This window comes from Antennarius striatus, chromosome 17 (genome assembly GCF_040054535.1).
Source record: "Antennarius striatus isolate MH-2024 chromosome 17, ASM4005453v1, whole genome shotgun sequence".
NCBI lineage: Eukaryota > Metazoa > Chordata > Actinopteri > Lophiiformes > Antennariidae > Antennarius > Antennarius striatus.
Genome location: NC_090792.1, coordinates 21,109,991 through 21,114,990, shown reverse-complemented (window position 1 = coordinate 21,114,990; position 5,000 = coordinate 21,109,991). Strand labels below are relative to the sequence as shown.

Genomic DNA, 5,000 nt, shown 5'->3' with positions numbered 1-5,000 from the left:
TGAGATCTGCTTCGTTTGACCTCCAGCAGCTCATAGGGGCGTCCACACAGGAAGCAGGAGCGTCCATGAAAGGAAGTGCTGGGGTGTCGGCGCTGAGACTCCAGCTCTTCTGATAGCAGCTTCAGCAAGTGTGGCCCCTTCGTTTCCTCCGTGGGGGTCTCTGCATGTGGATCCAGCCGGTCCGTTTGTGGCCCTTCCAGATGAGTGGCCCCCATTTCATCCACACACCGCCTGGCAACTAGGAAAGATCTTCAACAACCCAGTTTCCCCTGAGGCTGGTCAGATCCCGGTTCAGACCTGGTTGGTTCAGACCTGGTTGTGGTCCAGTTCAAACTGTTTCTCCTCTGGCTGGTTCATCATATCCTGATGGTTCTGGTGTGACCCGACGGAGGAGCTGGGTCGTGATCCGTGACCCCAGCACACTGTATGTGTGTGACATCACCACAGACGAGTGGGGAGGGTTGTTGTGTCGCTGCAGCTCGTCAGGTGTGGAGCGACCTCAGCGATCAGAACCCCCCCTTTGTGCGACCGGGTCACCCTGTTAATGATTAGCTGCTTCTGTCCACCTCTCTGGGGCACCCCCCCCCAACCGGCTCTGAGCCACAGGAGACGGGCCGGTGCTGAAAGTCTGATAACAACCAGCCCACGTCCAGCAGGCAGAGTTCTGTTGGCTCTGGTTCTTGTTCTGGTCCTGGTTTTGGTCCTGGTTCTGGTCCTGGTTCTGGTCCTGGTTCTGGGTCTCTCCTCAGAATTTGTTTCAATCCCAAAAACTCTGTTGTTTAATTTTTAACTCTAAATGAAAGACTTCACCTTTAATCTCCTGCTGATCTGGCCTGGAGGGGAATGTAAGGGTGTGTGTGTGTGTGTGTGTGTGTGTGTGTGTGTGTGTGTGTGTGTGTGTGTGTGTGTGTGTGTGTGTGTGTGTGTGTGTGTGTGTGAGGTCATGGGGTCATCTCTACTTGCTGTCTGACTGAACATTCTCACCATCTGTGTGACCCCTCCTCCTGACCAACTGGCTTTTGTTCCCGAACCCCCCCCCCATTCCTCCTCCTCTTCCCCCCTCCCTCTTTACCCCCCTCCCCTTGTGATTCTCTTCATCATCCTCCTGCTCCTGATCTTCACCTGCCTTAATGGTAATGACTTGTTGTTTATCCACTTCACTTTCCCATGGGGGGGGTATGGGGTGTTGGGGTAGTTTCTGGGTGTTGGGGTAGTTTTGGGGTAGTTTTTGGCTGTTGAGGTAGTTTTTGGGTTTTAGGGTAGTTTTAGGGTAGTTTTGGGGTGTTGAGATAGTTTTGTGGTAATTTTGGGGTGTTAAGGTAGTTCTGGGGTAGTTTTTGGCTTGGGGTAATTTTTGGCTGTTGGGGTAGTTTTGGGGTAGTTTTTGGGTAGTTTTTGGTTGTTGGGGTAGTTTTGAGGTAGTTTTAGGGTAGTTTTTGGGTAGTTTTGGGTTAGCCTCGGCCTCCTGTCGTCTGTATTTACCCTGAACCCATCAATGACACTAAACACTGGTATAGTTGAATTCATTGACACCCCGGGAGCTCTGAGTGGGGGCCCCTGGGCAGGGGCCTCTGAGCGGGGGCCCCTGCAGGTCTGGAGCAGGACCCTACTGAGGGACCACATGACGGTTCCTGCAGGCTGCCCCTCCAATGGGCCATGTTCAGGGTCAGGACTGAAGCCCCCCGGACCCCCAAGGGGGCGAACAGAGGGGCGACAGCGGCACACTCAGTCCAGCTTTACGGCGTCATAAAGCCGTGATCACGTCGTTCAGAGCAGCCGTTAGCGTTAGCACCTCGACCTGGCCACGCCCACCAGCCTCACTGGAGGCCCTCAGATGATGAAGCTCCGCCCACAGGGTGGAGATCATGAAGCCCCACCAAGTGGGCGGAGCTTCATGATCTCCACCTGTGCTCCAGAGGTGCTCACTGAGGAAGGAGGCACAGGAGACACACCTGAATGAGACACAGGTCATGTGTTGGAGCACAAAGCCTCACCCTGACCCCTGACCTCTGACCCTAAAAAACCCTAAAAACCGGACTGAGTTAAAGATCACAACTTCACCCTGAACCCCGCCCAAAACACCTGGATCCCCTCACACAGTCCTGGGTTTGGACCCGGATCTGGGTCTGGACCCCCCAGCTTGTGGCTGTCCAGGTTGATGGGGGACCCAATTGTCCCTGGAGCCCCCTCCCCTGATGCGGGAGGCGTCCAGGAGCGCGTCGGTACCGGAACCGGACCCGTGTCAAGCCGCCAACACGCGCGCGCGCAATGGAACATGTTCCATTCAGGTTTTCAAAATAAGAGTCTGCAGTCCTCGGAGCCCGTTACCGGTGAGTAACGGCTCCGGGAAGCCGTTTCCGCCCCCCCGGCAGCGGTGACGCGTCCCGTCGAGGGGCTTTAGTGCGGAATCATTAAAGCCGTTAAAAACACGGGATTGTGTCGGAATATAGGCAAAATAAAAGCAACGATGCTGAGCCCACAAGTCATGTGGTCACGTGACATCTGGAGGTCACGTGTCGTTAAGTTTTCCCACTGAATGAACCAAATAACGGGAACGGATCGTTGCTCCACCTGAAACGTGACGTAACGGAACCGGACCCCACAGCGTCGGTCTCTTTTATTTTGAAGGTTCAACCGGAAGCGCTTAACGGGCCTCCGTCGGTTCCTCTGACCGGAGCGCCGAGCGGCTCTTACTTCACCGCCAGCCGCCGGAGGAGACGCACCAGTCCGAGGCGGCCGCTCCGGGAGACGGAACCCGACTGCCCCCCCCGGAGAGGAGCGACGATCACCGCGACCGGTCCGCAGCCCGAGCCCCGCAGCCCGAGCCCCGCAGCCCGAGCCCCGCAGCCCGAGCCCCGCAGCCCGAGCCCCGCAGCCCGAGCCCCGCAGCCCGAGCCCCGCAGCCCGAGCCCCGCAGCCCGAGCCCCGCAGCCCGAGCCCCGCAGCCCGAGCCCCGCAGCCCGAGCCCCGCAGCCCGAGCCCCGCAGCCCGAGCCCCGCAGCCCGAGCCCCGCAGCCCGAGCCCCGCAGCCCGAGCCCCGCAGCCCGAGCCCCGCAGCCCGAGCCCCGCAGCCCGAGCCCCGCTCCCCCCTCCCCGCCCGGAGCGCAGGATGAACGCAAGGAGGTCCGGACGCCTCGGAGCGCAGCGCGCACCGGAGAACCGGATTTAAGTTGCGTCTGGAGCCGAGGACCGACTCCACCGGACCGGACCGACAGGAGTTGGACCGAGTTTCCCGGTGGAAATCCGCGTTGGTTTTGCTGGATTTTTGGTGGAACCGGGAGAACCGGGACGTTCTGAGTGAGTATTCTTGTTGTTTTCGTGAACTGTGACGTCACCCGCGGGCTGATGGCGTCACGCACTTGTCTTCACTTCCTTCTCGGTGCGGGTCAAACCGGTTCTGTCTCCGCTCGTCGGTGTCGCCTCCCAGTCCGCGGGGCCGGTCCTCCGGTCCCGACCCACAGGTGCCCCCCCCCCCGCCGGTGCGCTGCTGCCAGCGGAGACCCGCGGGTCCCCGCGTGTCGGTCCAGACCGGACCGGACCGGACCGGATGGGTCCACGCGCAGTGATCCCGCATCGGTGTGAACCAACTGTGAACGTCCGGTGCGTGAAACCGGGACGCGTCCCTCTGTCCCCCCGCCCGCCCCGGGATCCGGGAGAGTTCGGTTCCGACGTTATTTACAGCCCCCTGAAGTTACCCCTGAAGTTACCCCTGAAGTTACCCCCTGCCACTGGAGACTGGATTTCGAGTCTGATTCACCTGACGGGGTCAGAGGAGCCGGGATCCATTCACATCTATTGACCCCCCAGGGGCCCCCACACCTCTGCTCGACACTGGGCGTTCCTCACAGCTGGGGGGCGTTTGGGTGAAATCTGAAAGGAGGCCCCTCCAGGAGGGTGGACGTGACGCAGAACCCGGACCTGAACACTGCTGCCCCGGCCCGGCTGCTTTTGCCCCGGCCCGGCTGAGTTTGCCTCTGCCCAGCTGCGTTTGCCCCGGCCTGGCTGTGTTTGCCTCTGCCCGGCTGCGTTTGCCCCAGCCCAGCTGCGTTTGCCCCGGCCTGGCTGCGTTTGCCCCGGCCCGGCTGAGTTTGCCTCTGCCCAGCTGCGTTTGCCCCGGCCCGGCTGCGTTTGCCCCGGCCCGGCTGAGTTTGCCTCTGCCCAGCTGAGTTTGCCTCTGCCCGGCTGAGTTTGCCCCGGCCCGGCTGAGTTTGCCCCGGCCCGGCTGAGTTTGCCTCTGCCCGGCTGAGTTTGCCCCGGCCCGGCTGAGTTTGCCTCTGCCCGGCTGCGTTTGCCCCGGCCCGGCTGCGTTTGCCCCGGCCCAACTGAGTTTGCCCCGGCCCGGCTGAGTTTGCCTCTGCCCAGCTGCGTTTGCCCCAGCCCAGCTGAGTTTGCCCCAGCCCGGCTGCGTTTGCCTCGAATCCCCCGAACCTGACCCGGGTTCAGAGTGGAATGGACCTCCGACTCAGTGATTGGGGTTCAGCGACCCCCCAGGGAGACGTCCTGTGAGCTCCTGGGGGAGGGGGGTAATAACACGGATGTGAACCTGTGTCTCTGCCCCCCAGCGAACACGTGATGTTCATGTTTATGCAGCGCTGTGGTCGCGTCCCTGTCATGCTTCAGGAAAATGTGAGCATGAAGCGCTGGTGAGGCTTTGAAGTGCTGCTCCGCCCCCCCCTGCTGGAGGGTAGGAGCGGTGGGGTGTTTCAGCCGCTGTGACGGCTTCAGCGCCCGACTCCGACACGTCCGCTCTGAAGCCTTCAAAGAGATCTGCTCACAGCAGAACCAGGAGAACAGGAAGCCTCACGTCTGAGTCTGGACCCTGCTGCCCCCCCCTTCACTCATCCCACACTTAAGGTCCATATGGACGAAAAGTGTCCAGAACGTCTCCTAAACGTCTCTAAAACGTCTCCAGAACGTCTCTAAAACGTCTCCTAAACGTCTCCAGAACGTCTCTAAAACGTCTCCAGAACGTCTCTAAAACGTCTCCAGAACGTCTCTAA

At 60.5% G+C, this 5,000-nt stretch overlaps 1 protein-coding gene across 4 annotated transcripts in view; it reads left to right on the top strand.

Annotated features, from left to right (window-relative positions):
- The first annotated feature begins 2,952 nt into the window (after positions 1 to 2,952).
- The window catches only part of fgfr3 (fibroblast growth factor receptor 3), a 42,497-nt gene continuing 40,449 nt past the window's right edge, over positions 2,953 to 5,000 (top strand). For 2 of the 4 annotated variants that reach the window (XM_068338073.1, XM_068338071.1), the window contains exon 1: positions 2,954 to 3,297. The gene's annotated coding sequence lies outside the window, so the exon portion shown is untranslated. Of the gene's footprint in view, positions 3,298 to 5,000 lie in introns of all 4 variants that reach the window. The other 2 variants (XM_068338072.1, XM_068338074.1) reach the window with 2 other exon arrangements.